Here is a 17,179-nt window from a genome sequence, read left to right as displayed (position 1 = left end):
CATGATTTCCATCATAGAAATATCTAAAAGGCTTAAAGTTAGGAGGTCTTGAGAAGAAATTAAAATTCAGGGAACCTTGCTTAATTTGTGCACCATGACTATGGATCAAATTTAATGCAAATCTGAAATATTTGGATTTTCAAATTTGAGGTTGTGTTCCCCTCCTTATTATGTCCTCTAAAAACCCTTTGAAATTCACCAAAGAAACTGGTCCGTATTATGAATCTCTTCTAACTATAGTGTTCCTCCTCAACATTTAAACAGTTTTGTAAATATGGGAGTTAGTTCCAGTTGAAGTTGAGCACTATGAATGAAATGCCATCTGGGCCAGTTGCTTTACTGAAATCAAGGTTTTTGATAAGCTTGGCAACATTATGTACTGATATTTGTATGCTGCAGAGTGTGTTTTCAGTCACAGGAGGAAATACGGAGGGTAGGTGGCCATGATCGCAAAGGGTAAAATTTCCTGCAAAGTTTTTGTTCATTTTGGTGATGTCTCTCACAGCAATGATCAGCCTTTTTGTGTTCATGGTTATGTATTTTCAAATTCGTTTCTGTGTTATTCACATAGTCTTCTATATTTATAAGTCCCTTTCCCCCCTTCTCTCCTTTTTATATAAAGACGGTCAGTATCATTTTTCAGGTGCATTGTGTATGGTCATTAGTTTTTTAGTCTTGCGGTTTAGATGCTTGAGTTCTTCTTTTGTCCAGTCTTTTTGGGATGACTAGCCAAATTTTCTCCTAATGAAACCCGGGTGTCCCTAACCATCATTGTAATGTATAGTATTTAAATGAAATAATTTATATATATATATATATATATATATATATATATATATATATATATATATATATAGGTTCTCTCTACCGTGCTAGAAAGATACTAACACCTGAAAGTATCCTATACCTCTATAAGGCCACCATTCGCTCGTGTATGGAGTATTGTTGTCATATTTGGGCTGGTGCATCTACCACTAGTCTCTCGCTCCTAGACAAGGTTCAAAAGAGAGTCGCCACTCTGATAGGTCCTGAACTGTCATCTAAACTTCAGCCCCTGTCCCATCGACGAAATGTTGCATCCTTCTGCCTTTTCTACAAGTACTTTAACGGTGAATGCTCTGATGAACTGCAAGCATTTGTGCCCCCTCGACATAAATACCCCCGACAAACCTGACAAGCAGCTGAATCCCACCCCTTCACAGTAGAGATCCCTAGATGTAAGAGAGCCTTCTATTCTAGTAGTTTCTTCCCCAGGACAGCTAGACTTTGGAATTCCCTGCAGGGTTCCTGCTTCCCCAACTGTACTGACATGCAGAAGTTCAAGTGCAACATGAACCGACATCTTGCTGCCCAACTCCCTACACAGTACCTCTGAGGCCAATGTCTCTGATAATAGCCTCCTACAACGAAGTGGCAATATGGGGTGAAAATGTAATAAAATATATATATATATATATATATATATATATATATATATATAATATATGCTTTTGGAAGGTTACAAGATAGAGTCTGGCCTGATGGTGATCTAACTCTGACAACTAAAATTTCAGTATATCAAGCATGTGTAGTACCATCCCTACTCTACACATCTGAAATTTGGACCTTGTACCGGTCACATATAGAATTGCTCGAGAGGTTCCATCAGCACTGCCTTAAACACATTCTTAGTTTAAAGTGGTATAGCTTTGTTCCTGATACATATGTCTTAAAAAAGGCCAAAACAACCAGTATTGCTACCATTGTTATTAAGAACCAGTTGCGTTGGGTGGGTCATCTCATCCGGCTTGAAGACTATCGACTCCGAAAACAATTGTTCTATGGTGAGCTCTTTCTTGGAAAAAGACCCCAGCACAAGCCCCAAAAACGTTTTCGTGATAGCATCAAGGAGAGTCTGGTGAGCTTTCATATTCCTGTTGACAGTTGGGAGTCACTAGCGTATGATCACAAGCAGTGGAGGACACTGATATACAGGGGTACAGAACACTTTGAAGCAGCCAAAATAGACCGAGCGAAGCTTAAGAGAACATGTAGGAAATGCCAAACCTTGCTGCCCAACCATGGAGATCTCTGGGTGTGTGATCGGGCTCTGTTGTCTAAGGCAGGTTTTGTTAATCACATGAAAGCCCATGAAAATACAGGTTCTGCTGGTGTTAGTTTCATACAAATCAGTGAACGTTTTCAGTGTCATGTCTGCTTGAGGGTGTACAAGTCACTGGCAGGGCTAAAAAGTCATATTCGGGCACATGGATTTTAGTGACTGAGGGAGTGGCTCTCGTCTGACAAGACGTTGCAATCATCATCATCATCATCATCATCATCATCATCATCATCATCATCATCATCATCTATAATATAAAGCTGAACGTCTGTGTGTGTGTGTCTGGTCATGAATAGGCTCCTATATGGTTGACTATTATAGAAAACTGATCACATATAATGATAGAAGATGTATCGAGACACAGGAATGGGTATGTTTGATCTGGCATAATGATGATTCATTAAAATTGTGGGGTCTGCGTACACGTCTGGAATTATGGAAATAAAAAAGTTAAGTATGGAAATAAAAAATTTAAAAATTAAATAAAAAAAACGTTTACAAGTGTTTTTGATATAGATGTACATAATACTTTGATAAGTATGTTTTAACTTAAGCAGGGATGGTATAATAAAATTGTGGGGTCTGCATTCGCACCTGGCCTCCATAGAATGGAAATAGGCATAAATTTTTCATATCTATCTGCGTAAGTATACTTTTATAATTATGTTTCAGTTTGAAGAGATATGGTATAATAAAATTATGGGGTGTTCGTTCGTGCCTGACCTCCATAGAATGGAAATATGTCACAAAGTTTAACAAGGTTTTTTAATATAGATCCACAAAATATTGTGATAAGTGTTTCAGTGTGAACAGGTATGGCATAATAAATTATGGGGTTTATCTATTTTATTTTTACTTTCATCATATTTTGCTTTGGTTTTGATACCCCCAAATTCGAAGCTATCTCTTTACAACCCTTCCTTTTCATAACCTATCATACTTTCATAAATCAGAGTCCATTTTCTGTAGGCTGTTTTTGAACCCAGTGAACGACGGATACTTTTGCTAGTATATATATATATCTTTCTAAAGATTTATTTTCGCCTTCGGATCACCTTTGAAAGAGTCTTCATGTAAGCTGCAATTTGATGCCCGGTTCGTTTTTATTATTTTTTTTACATCTACATTTTTTCACTCGTTTTAAAAAAAAAAATTTTTTTAAAGTACATATACATTTTTACAATTTATAACTACAATAAATTGTAGTTTCATTTAATGCTGTAACCAGCAAATTCTAGCATCGCTACAAATATAATTTGCTGATTTCTTTCTGTCCTCTGATGAGAAGAATAGCAAGAATAGCATTCTTTGAAACTCCATGGAATAAGGACTTTGCAAATTTGCCTTTTTGGAGTATTCAGTCGAACAATAAATTTGGATTGTAGATTTCAACTTACAGTTTTAATTTATTTTCTTTCATATATATATATATATATATATATATATATATATATATATATATATATATATATATATATATATAGTCATCATTTTAAACTGATAGATGTAGTTAATTCACTCATGAATTTTTATTTATTTAATTTTTTTTATGTAGTATTGTTGTAGAGGATCGAAAGGCATGATAGGTACCAATCAACCGTACAACTAATAAAGTAGACACAAAGGCAAGGAGGTAATGACAATAGCAAAGAAGGATGACAAATACAGATGTTTGGTTAAAGACGATATGTATTGTTCATTTTTTTTACCACGAAAAGGATAAAATGTATGGAAATGGATTCAGGATCAGTTGGAGCAAGAACTGGCGTTTTGCGAGGTTGAGATGTTGAGGTAGGAGCTGGTAGCCAGATTGAAGTGGTTATCTGGACATCAGTGGGTACTGGTATGGTTAGCTGGACATCAGTGGGTACTGGCATGATTAGCTGGACGTCACTGGGTCGCAGGAGTTGGTGGCTGGAAGCAATGGAGCTGCAGTAGTGAGCCAGGGAACTATTGGAGTGAGTTGGATTTGCTGGAGTCACTGCAGGAGTGAGCTGGGATCACTGGATGCTGCAGAAACTGATGTGGCAAGCTCTAAAGGAGGGTTCTAGGATGCAGGCAGCAGTAGAGAGTAGAATGTGTATCGCACACAGGTAGTTTCTGACTCACATAATTAGTTTGTTGATTAGCCCTGGAAAAGGCTGTTTGGGCATTGTTGCTACTACCCATAGGCAGACCTGGTCACCACGGCAACTAGGTCTACCGACTTGACAAGAGTCAAGTCTGGATTTGGGAGGCTCCTAGCTGGCCATGGGAAACAAATTCAATGTGGTTTTTAGCCGGTAAAAATAGCTGCTAAAGGGTCAAAATTGTGGACTAAACATGTTATTTCTACACATGCGTAAATATATGTTTATATCTTTAACAACATTATTTTTTAAGTTTTTAGATGTGTATAGACTTAGATCAGATGATAACAAATAAAGCTGGAGAGCTTGATGTTTTCGTTTCAATTTTAGCTGATAGCACCCAAATCATATTTTTTTTTTTACCTTAGAAATCACTCAGATATGGATTTTATCCTTGGCCTCCAAAATCAACAGACATTAGACCATTCCTGTAATGATCTGGTCCCTGTTGATTTTGCGGTGGGAGTTTAGTTCAGTTCTAGGCGGTCCACCCTCTCAGGTTTTGCTTTCTCTCTTAGAAAATGGGTTAGTTTATTGTTAATTGCCTGAGGCGCCCTCACCGAGGAATGCCGCCCAGGAACTTTTTGCAGGTCAGAGTGCTCCTCCTAGGCGGGGCTGGCTTCTCAATCCCACTAAAATAAGCACCCACTACACGGCCATCTTTTGTTTGGGGGAGATAACGTACAATGAACACAATTCTGGGGGGTTGGGGCGGCTACCAGGCATTAATAATCGATTTGACATGCACCAACCCCAAAACAAAAAAGTGGGTGCTCATTTTACATTGAATTGGGTTCATTATACGTTGACCCCATCCTCTGAAAAAAAAAATGTGGCGATAAAGTGGGTGCTCATTTTGTGTTAAATTATCATAAAAAAGTGATCCCCACTTTTTAGAAAATAACATTTATTCATATCTTAGAAACTACCCGTATGCTGGATTTTCATACGTTATTTTCGTTTTCAGCACCTCCATAAACTTTTAAAAGTGGTAATTTTAAAGGATTTTTCGAGGGTGGAATGATTCTTCGTATTTACCAAACAAAGAAATAATGCCAGATGAAGTTTTACACTGAATAAATGTGCTTCATTTTATAATTTATAATTAAAAGCATTGAAAAATACGAAGTACAATTTTGGGTAATTATTTTTACATTGGGAAGAGGAGGGTCTTTTGTAAATATTCTCCACCTTACGATTGAATAAAAAAAAATAGTGTGAAAGTTGAATTTAACCTAAAAACACTAATTACAAAAAGTGCGGTACCAAAAATGCATAAACACCAAATTTTAAAGTAGATTTTGATCTCAGATGCATATGATGGCAGAGTATGATACCATATGATACCATATGCGAGCATAACTTGGTGCTGTTATATTACAAAACTGAACGTATGGAAGCAAAACCGAAAAGGTTGAGTTTAAACTTTTTATTTAAAATTAAAACGATCGTGAAATGAACTATTTGGTGTGTCAGGATAATTCGGTGGTGGGGCGGCGGTAGGAATGCTGGTCGGGTGTTGATATGAACTCAGTGATGATCTAAGTTATTGTCAGGCTGAGGTAAGGGCCGGCGATAGCAGGAATGTGGCTTGTGTGTTCTGGCGTCTGGGATACGGGTGCGCCGATGGTGGGAGAGAAGTAATCCTAAAAGTAGGTGTCGCTGCGGCGAGTTGGTGACAGCGGCTCCTGCGATTGGCGGGACACTCCTCGTTATCTAGTGGGCTGTGGTCATCTGGCAATGACAGCAGAAGAGGGGCAGTCTTCAAGGCTTGCTGTTCCAGTGTCACGAGTGAGATGGCGGCGGCGCAGTAATTTCAATAGCTGACGTTGCTGGCGAGGGGTTAACGGCTGATGACTGCTGACGGGGCGAGATTCACAGCTTTACATGCAGAGGCCGATCTGCCCGCTTGTCGAAAACACTGTCATTTTTATACTTGCAATGCGGGCATAGTTTGTAGACAAAAGATTGGTTTTATAGTTTGTCAGCGTTTTCGCTTTTTATTTTTATTCGTTTTTTGTGTTTTAATGTCTTGTAGGAAGTTGTCTGTTTGGCGTTTGTATACATGTTGAAAATTGTGGATGTGTTCTAGTAGGTGTTGTACTGTTGCAGTGTTTTTTGAGATAATTATTCGTGTTTATATGCTGCCAGCGTTGCGTCTGCTGTGATGTTTGTGCTTTGTATTTTAGTTTTTCTTTTGATATACAGCTTCCTCTGGCGGTTTTCTTTGTTGAAGTGAGGTGTGAGTTATTTCGTTGATGTTGTCATGTATGTTTAGTATGTTCATTTACGTTGTATTGATGAACAAGCTTTGTCTTAGCGTCGCCATTATTATCTCTGTCGCTGCTCCTGCTGGTTTCTGGTTTATTCATGCAAATATGAAGGGATCTGCAATATAACATTATGAAATGTTTGGTACTTCACAATTTTGAATTAATTTTTTTCAGGTTAAATTCATGTTTTATGATATTTTTTTCTTACATTGTAAGGCTGAAGCACAGATTAGTTACTAAACACCCTCCCCATGTAAAGAGCGGCTTTCAGAATAACATTATTATTTCAGCTTTTCACATGATTACATTTTCAATAATAACATGATTAAATTTAACCCATTTAAAGTTTAAGATGCAGATTCACTATTGTTTGTTATTGAAATAAACCGTTTCTGTTTTTAATGTTTACTTTTACAGCTTAATTAAAACGGTCATTTTCTTAAATAGCGTTTACATTTATATTTGGTAACGTACGAGTTACTGCAGGAATTTATCCAAATTTTGTGACAACCCCACCCCCAGGCACAAAATGGGGTGTCTATTCCAAAAGCTATTTTTAACATGAGGAGGTTGGGGGTTGGCAAACAACAAAAACAACAACAGCCGTATTTTTAATTTTTATACAAGGGGGTAGAGAGTGATACATGCTACCAGCGGACAACGCCAATTAACGGGTCCTGCTAGTTTTAAATATATTTTTCTCAATATCAAGTTTCAAGTCTGTAGACTAAAAATTTGCTACAGACTGTTCCTCACATAAACAAACAGAAAGTCACTTTTATGTATACAAATAGTTTATATATATATATATATATATATATATATATATATATATATATATATATATATGTCTATATCTGTCTCTATATCTATCTATCTCTCTCTCTCTCTCTGTCTCTCTCTCTCTCTTTCTCTCTCTCTCTCTCTCTCTATATATATATATATATATATATATATATATACACAAACTTTATTCAAAAGCTATAACTATATATTACATAGTACATAGATGTACCATGGTTTCATTAGCATAGATAGATCTTTACTAGTGACAAAATTCCCTTATGGCCCATCAAATCTCACAACTCACAAAATAAACATATAGTATATTGTATAGTTTTGATAAATAATTGTATTTTAGCTCTTGCATTATTATTATCAAGCACAAAGCAGGGGAGAGTAGAGCAGTAGCCCTAGATATATCTAAGGCTTTTGACAGGGTATGGCACGATGGTCTTCTAAGGAAAATCAGATGATATGGTATCACTGGAAGAATACATAATGTAATTAAATCCTTCTTAAGTAAGAGAAAAATCCAAGTTGTCTTCGACGGTCGTACATCGAAACAATATGATATAAATGCGGGAGTGCCTCAGGGCTCTATCCTAGGACCTCTGTTATTCCTAATATTCATAAATGACCTCCCTAACAAAATTACCTGTGAGATGGATATATATGCTGACGACACCACACTCTATTCATAAATGACCTCCCTGATAAAATTGTTTCTGAGATGAGTATATTTGCTGATGACACCACTCTCTATAGTAGGCACGAGGGGAAAACTAATGAACACCTAAGGAAATGGCAGAAACACTTGAGAAAAACCTCCAATCTGTAGTGGAATGGGGACAAAAATGGATGGTCACATTCAATGCTGCCAAGACTAAACTTGTTTCCTTCAATAATTATAAGAAACCTTCTTTACCACCAATAGCAATGGACAAAAACATGTTACCTGAAAGTATTTCCTTTAAACTCCTTGGCTTAACGTTCACAGGAAACATGAACTGGAATATATATATAGAAAGCGTTGCCAAGGCTGCTGCGAAAAAGATGGACTCTCTCTACTGTATTAGAAAGCTACTCACATCTGAAAGTATCCTGTACCTCTATAAGGTCAACATTCGCCCATGTATGGAGTATTGTTGTCATATTTGGGCTGGTGCCTCTGCCACTTGTCTCTCACTCCTGGACAGGGTTCAAAAGAGAGTTGTCAACCTGATAGGTCCTGAACTGTTTTCTAGGCTTCAGCCTCTGCCCCATCGACGAAATGTTGCACCCCTCTGCCTGTTCTACAAGTACTTTAATGGTGAATGCTCTGACGAACTACAAGCACTTGTAGCCCCCCTCCCCAATGACAAACCCGACAAGCACTAAATCCCACCCCTACACAGTAGAGATCCCTAGGTGTAAGAAATCCTTCTACTCCAATAGTTTCTTTTCCAGAACTGTTAGACTTTGGAACTCCCTTCCGGGATTCTGCTTTCCCAACTGCACTGACATGCAGAAGTTCAAGTGTAATGTGAACAATCTTGCTACTCATTTCCCTTCATAATACCCTGCAACTTATGTCCCCAATAGTAGCCCCCTACTTTAAAGTGGCACTGTGCCTTGTTTGGGGTGAAAATTGAATAAAAATAAAAAAAAAAAAGCTATTGATTTCTTTTCAACATATCAAGATATAATTCCCCCCCACTCTTTATCTGTGCCAAAACCTATAACGTAGATTCCATGAACAAAGCTTCTTTCTTAGAACTGCACGCCTGTGGAATTGTCTTCTGTTTTCCTGCTTTCCAGCTGACTACAATATGGCTGTCTTCAAGTCTAATGTAAACAATTCTTAATTAGCCGTTCCACTTGTTAACAAATTTACCGAATTTCCATTTACTAATGATTACTATTCTGTCCAATTTCTACTGTACACTCTTTAACCCTTATCCTCGAGTTGCCTCGTGGCCTTGATAAGTGGTGATGCCTATGTAAAAAAAAAAAGATACACAGATGCACTATATGTGTGTGTGTGTGTGTGTTGTTAACATGTATTTACTCGAAAATAGATAATAGGCTGTTTTCAAATAACCATCCATAACTTTTGACAACTACCATTCCTTCTTTGTGATGTCATAATTATTTTGGCATTCTCTATTTTCAAGTATATAGTTTTCCAAAAGGAATGCCTCCTATTTTTTACTCTGCCTGAATGGATGCATGTGTGCACATGTGCAAATATATATGTTTCTGAGTCATTTTATTTGTTTAACATTTGCTGCAAAAAATTTAAATAAATAAATTTAATCAGAATTTGATAATTATCGTTATTTTCATGGTAAGTGCTCGTCTGGGCTTCAATCTATGTTTCCTCTTGCCAAACTTTCCCCCCAAAACACTCAACTAGCTACAACCACTATCAACAATTTCCTCCACTCTCTATCTGTGCAAATTTCATGAACAAAGTTTCTTTCCTAGAACTGCTCGCCTTTGGAACACTGTTCCACTGGCCTGCTTCCCAGCCGATTACAATATGGTAGCCTTCAAGTCCAATGTAAACAAGTTCTTGTTGAACCATTCCCTTAAATAATCCAAATTCTATGCAATCTACACTATCAATAATTACTGCACTACCACCATACACTCATTAATCCTTATCCTCGAGTGGCCTCCGGATCTTGTTAAGTGGAGACTCCCTTGTAGAAAATAAATGAATAAAACCTCCAAATAATACAGTATAAAAAATGCTTAAACATTTAAAATTAATTTAATCTCAGAAGTTTTGGAAGTAAGAATTTGGATCTTCTTTTTTTCAAGACTCCAAAGAAAGCATGATCGTTGTTTGACTAATGATAAGTTCGTCCCTAAAGTTTGGTATGTATTTTAAAATTAAAGAAACGATACTAACCCTATGCAAGTTTAACCAGCTTCCTCCAAAGGAGGAAATTCCATGGGAGTATGAAATTCACAAGCGGTCCCCAGTCGCATGTATGAAGTTTGGTGTGTGTATAGGATTAATCCCCAACCGAGCATTATAAGTTTTGGAACATACCTACTAGGCATAAGGGTAGGTAATGTGGGCTATCTTTAGTTTAATTAATTCCCCCCCCCCCGATTTCGATACAATTACCGGTTCAGTTCTAAATCTGGATTCCGATACAATTACTGATTCCGATTCTAAAATCGTCTAAAAGGTAGGAATTTTTCGTTTTTTGGGGTGGGGGATAGTGATCTAGCGAAAAGCCTTCGTCTACTTTTAAACGTAAATATAATTTTCTTTTTAATTTGACAAACTTATTTATACTATTGGTGATAATTGCTAAAACCTTTTGTTGTTATTTTGTAACTTAATATGTTCACTTTCATTATTGTCCGGGTGTCAATAATTGACAACTTAAAAGAAAAACGTACAACTCTTTCGATTAAAAAATAAAAAAGGGGAGGGACGAGAGACGTGGCAGGGTGAAGAAAAACATAAAAACAAATCAGTTTGATACTAATACTATTATTATTATTATTATTATTATTATTATTATTATTATTATTATTATTATTATCAGTGTTTATTTTTCATTACAAACATTTTAAAATCTAAATGAAAACGGAATAATAAATATCCTACTCAAAAATAAAATCTGTAAATTCCACGTGTTATTTAATGTAAAACTAGCTGATTCGTAATGAAATAATCGATGTCAGCAAAAACAGTTAAATGGGCTAGTAAGCAGCAAAAAATAAGATAAATAAATAAATAAATAAATAAAATAAAATAAATATAATAAATAAATAAAATAAACAAAAAGTTAAGCTAGAATTCGTCACTTTCAACTTTGTCTCTCAACTTCCAGCACACGTACGCCCCCTCACCTCTGCCAACAGGCATTTTATTAAAAAAAAAACTGACTCCATTCCATTTGCATATGTGTGCAGTGGACGGTGTGATCTCATGCGATTCTACGAGACTACACCTTATAAAGCCACAGCCGACATCTTTAATATCTCTCTCTCTCAGATCCCATCTGAAGGTAAGTTGTATAGCCACATGATGCACACACACGTGAACGCTTTCTTCTTTGCTTGTTCCATTCAACTCTACATTTCCCTCTTCGATAATGCAGGTGTTTGTGGAAAAGGCATGCTCCCAGTTCCGGACCCTTATCGAGGTGGTGATTGAGGCTGAGGGCGGTTACAATGAATAGATATCAGCTCTACTACATAATCAACTTACCTGAATTGATTTTCTCAATAAAAGTTTTAAAATAAAAGTGTAGTGTTGTTTATTTTAGAGCGACACTCTTATTGTTCCAATCTGTGGGTGTTTCATTTTCTTCCTTCGCTACAAACATGGCTTTTATACCCAATTTACATTTAAAAAATAAGAATTTAAAAAAAGAAGCGAAAACAACAACAACAACAACAACAACAACAACAACATTATTATACAGGGTGTTCCTAAAGTCTTGGCCACATTTTGATATAGAATATCTCGAGAACTATTAAGGATATAAAAACGCATCTGGTATATACAGAAAATTTGTAATCTCAAGGTTTTATGGAATGTTCAAAGATGTTTAATGTGAGCACCATTGGTCACATGACACACATCAAGCCGATACTCCAATTCTTGCCAAACATGTCCCAACATTGTGTTGTCAATTGTTGCAATAGCTTCTGTTATTCGTGCCTTCAGCTCATCCACAGCTCTTGGAATATGAGGCACATTCCAACAGACATGGATGAGCTGAAGGCCCGAAACTGATTTGTTTTTATGCTTTTCTTCACCCTGCTACGTTTCTCATCCCCCTTTTTATGTTTATTTTATTTTATTTTTAATCGAAAGGGTTGGGCGTTTTTCTTTTAAGTTTTCCTTTCACAAATCCCCACAATAAATTGCAGGATGTGAGATCTTCTTTTTGCAAAATGCATGTTGAACAAGTGTCCATGATTCAGTTTTTGCAAATTCAAGCACACAAAACGCCTTTTCTGGTTGAGTGAACGCCATTACTGGATCTGAAAAGAAGAAAAAAAAAAAAAATTGATAGCCTTACAAAATACTTAATGTGTTTAGCTTTAAAATGACACTACTTTCATCTTAGTAGCATTCATAATTAAGCAGATATGAGGTCTTGAAATGTGACCAAGAATTTTAGAACACCCTGTATTTTCCAAACGGATCGATTAGCAGAACGCATAATTTTTTTCAGTTAAAAAATTGAAGAAAAGATGGAAAATTATGAAGATGTAAGCGAGATGATTGGAGAAAATATGATCAAACATTTATTTCTGATTCGAGTCTCAAGGGTTTCTTATTAACTTGTCTCCACATTATAATTTATGGAGAGTAGAAAGTATATCCTGGGTTTACTTTCAGTAGCCTCATAATTCTCGCTTCCCTTATTTTATCCTTTAGTCCTCACATTCCTGGAGTGATATTTCTGACAAAAAGGAAAGAATTGATATTTTTAGGTCAGAATCTATTCCATTTAACATTTATTGTTGGCAAGTTTTGGCCTTGAAGTAATTTTTTTTTTTAGCTCTTTGCATTAAGTGGCTTCATGCCTAGCTTGCAGCGATTATCCATTAAAAAAAGTGTGGTTCTTGGCAATATCCAAGGACACTATTGTGCTTGTAGACGTTATTCTCCCAGGCATCATCCACTCTTTTCAGAGAAATGGGAGTGTTCGTTTCCTGTTGTGTGAGGTACTCTTATTCATGAAGGAGTGCTTACAAAACTGTTTTTTTTTTGTCTTTTTTTTTTGCTGTTAGGCCAGCTGAATTTTCTCCAGATTAAAAAACTGACCTTCTGTGCAAATTTGCACATAGTCACAAGAAACACAGATACACAGGAAGTGGTTACATAATTTTATTAAAATACAGATGCAACAAAAGTGTTGACAATCGTTAAAAAAACAAAGAACACTTAGAAAATTGTATTATCTATATATTAATACCGTAGCACCTTTAATGGACGTCTTTATGTGTGTCACGGTTTCCAGATGATAAATTATTTGATTGGGAGGTCCTATTTATTAAAAAGGATAATAGAAGTGGTGATAACATACTACAGACATTTAAATTAGAAAATATAGAAACACTAATTTCATGTTTGTAGTGTGTTATCACCTTCTATCCTCCTTTTCAATAAATAGGATCTCCCGATCACCAAAAACACAGTGTAAACAAAAATTAAAATAAAAAAAAAAAGAAGATGTTGTCACCTTTGGACAATACATGAAATTAAAATATACCTTCTTGGTCTTCTGGCTAGAATCCAGGGATAGTACCTGTTTTGTCTAAAGATGGTATAATGATAACTTTAGGTTTCCGTTTGCGTCTGGCTTCGATACAATAGAAATATGTCAAAGACTTCTGTAAGAATATTGAAGATAAACCGTAATAACCAGATATACTCTTATATATAAGATATATTCTAACACTACGTAAACCAGATAACTTAGATAAATACTTTTACAGCTTTAACAAAAGGGTCTCCATTCAGACTAAGCGTCGACAGATTGCCCAGCAGCAATATATTACATCTGAAAGATGTGGCTGTGGAATTTCCACAGATCTCACTAGTTTAGATTATTAGGATAATTGTTCTCATCTTGTGTGTTGTTCACACAGTGTTTTAGTCGATACACCTGAAGAAGGTCTGAGGTTATATTTTGTCAAATTTGAGAATCTTTCTGCTAAGCTTGGAAATCTGCACGGAATTTTGAACGGAACCCTTTATTTAATCCGCGAGGGTCGCATGCTCTCATTCCATCAGCTTAGATCAGGTAGAAGTCCTAAGTAATTTGCACTTGTGTTTTGAGCATTGTTCGCAGTGGATAGTGTATTTGGTAAAATTTAATTGTATGGTATTATGGTAGCACTTCTAAGACAGTAAACGACCAAGTTCTCTCCAATTCTCTCTCCTCTGATCTTGAGCATGTAGTACAATGGGGAAAGGAGTGGCTGGTTACTTTTAATGCATCTAAAACCAAGCTTCTCTCTTTACATCATCAACATTCTGATCCACATCTGGCATCAATTGAAATGAATGGCTCTCGTCTTCAGGAGGCCTCAAGTTTTGACAAGCTTCTAGGCTTGACCATTACTCCTGATCTTAAATGGAACACGTACATCAAATCTGTTGCCAAGGCCGCTGGAAAAATGGTGGGATCTTTCTATCGATCCAGTAGATATCTCACTGCTGATGCAATTCTCTATCTATATAAGAACCAGGTACGTCCAAGGATGGAATACTGTTGCCACATCTGGGCAGGAGCTGCTAGAAAGGACTTGGCCTGCCTTGATAGAGTTCAAAATAGACTTCGTAGCTTCGTAGGAGATGTCCTTTTCTCTTCCTTGCAACCTCTATCTCACAGAAGAGATGTTGCGAGTTTGTCTCTGATGTATCGTTATTTTCATGGAAAGTGTTCGACTGAGCTTCAATCTATGGTCCCCCCTTGCCAAACTTTCACAAGAAACACTCGTCTAGCTGTAAACACTATCAATAATTCCCCCCACTCTTTATCTGTGCCTAAACCTAAACGTAGATTCCATGAACAAAGCTTTTTTATTAGAACTGCACGCCTGTGGAATTGTCTTCCGTTTTCCTGCTTTCCGGCTGACTACAATATGGTTGTCTTCAAGTCTAACGTAAATAAGTTCTTGATGAGCCGTTCCATATAAGTTATCAAATTTAACAAATTTTCATTACTAATGATTATTATATTGTCCAATTTCTACTGTACACTCTTTAACCCTTGTCCTTGAGTGGCCTCTTGGCCTTGATAATGAGTTGATACCTATGAAAAAAAAAAAAGAAAAGAAAAAGTCCAATGTGAACAAGTTCTAATTGAATCGTCCCCCTAAGTAATCCAAGTTTCAAAATTCCCACTGTTTACTATGCTAAAATCACAATGACTAATGTATACCTATTAACCCTTATCCTCGAGTGGCCTCTGGGCCTTGATAAGTGGTGACACCCTTGTAAAAAAAAAAGAAAAAAAAGTTATACTCTTATGGAGATTGAAGGTTAAATCCTCAGTGCAAGCAACACTAAAAACACAATTGCAAATTAAGACTTCTTGGTCATGATTGATGAAACTAGAACATGTCAACCTCATGGATTAAATATAGGGTTTCATTTGAATCCTGTCCAGATTTCTGAGTTTGACAAGATACATCAGAAGAAGATGAAAGGTTACATCGACTGAAACATTGTGTGAATAACACCTAAAAAGGGTGTTCACCATGCTCAACAGGATCCCACGTGGTTGAATATAACGAAACTTTCTTTTAGATTTCAAAAATGACCATATATGGTAAAGACCATCGCAAGTTGTGGTTGACAAACTTTCTTATTAGATGTTCTTTTATGTTGAATATCTACTTCGTCAATATGTAAATAAAATCGGTATGTAGTGTTTGGTCGTATTTTCTCCTTACTCCGAGTGCCACTTTGAGTTTGTGTATATATTTTTTCACTTACAGACTGGTGAAGGCAATGAAAATATATAATAACCTTGAGCTGATCTTGATGTGATATTGGTGTATTTAGCAACCGGTGTCATTCTTCTTTGTTCCCTTACAGAATTATGGAAACAAATGAAAAGCAACAATCACAAAACGAAATGAAAATTATCAATGATAAAATGCAACTCTATAATCAGAACAGAAAATGTATTTTTTTTTATTTAACATGTACACAAGTTTAGTTTTGTGATTGTTGTATCTATGTACAAACAATAGCCATTATTGTGGCTTCCTTCAGTCTTGACAGACTATGGATACCCACTGTAAGGGTGCCTGCACATGAAATTTGTGAAGCAAAAGTTGCGCAGTCTCGAACCATGCCTCTCCTAAGTCAACATTGTTGAATAGCAGTGGCAAGTACGGGTTCAGGACGACTGGAAACAATGCGAAGATGAGCGGAGAGCACATACAGTGCCTAGAATTCCCAAATGGTCACCCATCTGGTACTAGCCAGGCTCAATGTTGCTTAACTTCAGTGATCTGGCGAGAACCGGTGTGTCAATGTGATTATGCCGTATATATATATATATGTATATATATAGATATATCAACGTCATCGTCATCAGTATAATGTGATGTCTACCTATGTAGTCCTCTCTATTCCTATATATATAAATATATATATATATATATATATATATATATATATACATCATTGTTTTTAATGATTCTCAGCACTATCCACCATTACAATCAGCTTATCTCCCTTGGATCAAAGAAAAACTCTGCTGTGTTTAGACAACTCTTCTGTACTTGAAAAACCTATCTCAACTATTACTTCCTATACACATGTTTCTGGCATCATCATCATCATTATCAACATTATTGTCGTCATCGCCATCATCATAACCATCATCATCATTAGTATAAACATCTGCAGCAGACCATCAAGTCCCTGCGATTTGTTGCAGCTGACCTGCTTCAACGCAATCAAAACCTCCCACTCTGTCACCCTGCCTTTGCAACCAGCAGCTCTAGCCACCTCATGATGGGGAGAGTCGACCAAATAGCTGCCAAAGTCTTGTACAGGGAGACCCGGCTGTTGCATGAATCTCTACTATAAATGCTTCCAACGAAATCCCTCGCAGATCCCCCTCGTCCCCGAGTCGAACTTGAAGTCCATCCATCTGGATGATCGATACTAGTGATATACCACAGGATGAGTTTCCGTTTTCTGTCCAAATTCGCTGAATTAATATTTTATTATTATTATTATTGTTGTTGTTGTTAGTAGTAGTAGTAGTAGTAGTAGTAGTTTTTATTATTAATATTCTTATTGATTTTATTATTGTCAATATTATTGTTTTTATGATTTTTATGTCTTATTATTATTATTATTATTATTATTATTAAAATTATCTTTAATATTTTATTTCTTT

This window comes from Euprymna scolopes, chromosome 30 (assembly GCF_053919585.1).
Source record: "Euprymna scolopes isolate OS-2025 chromosome 30, ASM5391958v1, whole genome shotgun sequence".
Classification (NCBI taxonomy): domain Eukaryota; kingdom Metazoa; phylum Mollusca; class Cephalopoda; order Sepiida; family Sepiolidae; genus Euprymna; species Euprymna scolopes.
The sequence above is the reverse complement of the archived record's forward strand: the minus strand, read 5'-3'. Positions refer to the sequence as shown.